Source organism: Tiliqua scincoides, chromosome 1, assembly GCF_035046505.1.
Source record: "Tiliqua scincoides isolate rTilSci1 chromosome 1, rTilSci1.hap2, whole genome shotgun sequence".
Classification (NCBI taxonomy): domain Eukaryota; kingdom Metazoa; phylum Chordata; class Lepidosauria; order Squamata; family Scincidae; genus Tiliqua; species Tiliqua scincoides.
The window spans coordinates 62,165,675-62,166,556 of NC_089821.1; positions in this window are offsets into that span (position 1 = coordinate 62,165,675).

Genomic DNA, 882 nt, shown 5'->3' on the forward strand with positions numbered 1-882 from the left:
AAAATCAACCAAGAACTCTTCCCTGAGGGCTCACACTTTTTCACATAGCATTTTACCAAAACCATCCACACTCAGCATTCCTGTCGCACACAATAGAAGGGGGTAGAACCTGGCTTGCCAGATGGGATGGTGTTTTATTTGTTTTTATATGTAGTTCTTCTGGAGAGACCATAAAGGGGAAAAAGTACAAGGGGGGAAAGCATGAGAAAAGCATTTGGGGGGGGGGGCTGCAAAATGGCTCAGGTGTGCAAGGGAGGGAAATGATTTGCATGGCAGTGAGGACATAGGCACCATCCGATAGGCATTTATGACTGTAACCCTACCATGATTCCTGCAGAAAAATGCCCACAGTTGCTGAAATAGTGAGGGTGAGAAGCACAGTTTATCAGGAACTTGGGTAAGTGGTTTAAGGATTGGTAAGCTGCAAAGTTCTCACAATAGGAATTCTTGCTTTGGCTCATCTGGGTGGTTCAAGGCAATCAGGTAAACCACAGAGTTGAGGGAGGGGGCAAAGGAACTGTTAGGTTTGTTTTACTTAAGGAGCTGCCTTGTCACTGTTACATTTGCAAATCAGCTTCAAATCTACCCACAGTGAGTACTGAAACCTGTTTTCTTTTAGCCAACTAGGACAAATCTTCTTTTAGTCATAGCTTGTCATGTCATTTTTAACAACAGTGAGCACTCAAAAAAGTGTTGTGTTGGTGGGGGGAAGGAAAGATGTAACTGTACTGTAACTGGGAGTGTGGAGCTCCACTGAGCTCCAGATGATACCACCATCCAGGTAAAATTACTGAGCTGAAAATACCCCCTGAGGAGTAAGAGGGAGTCCATATATATCCTGCTCAGTGGAATATTTCATTGTAACCATGCCTTGATATTTGT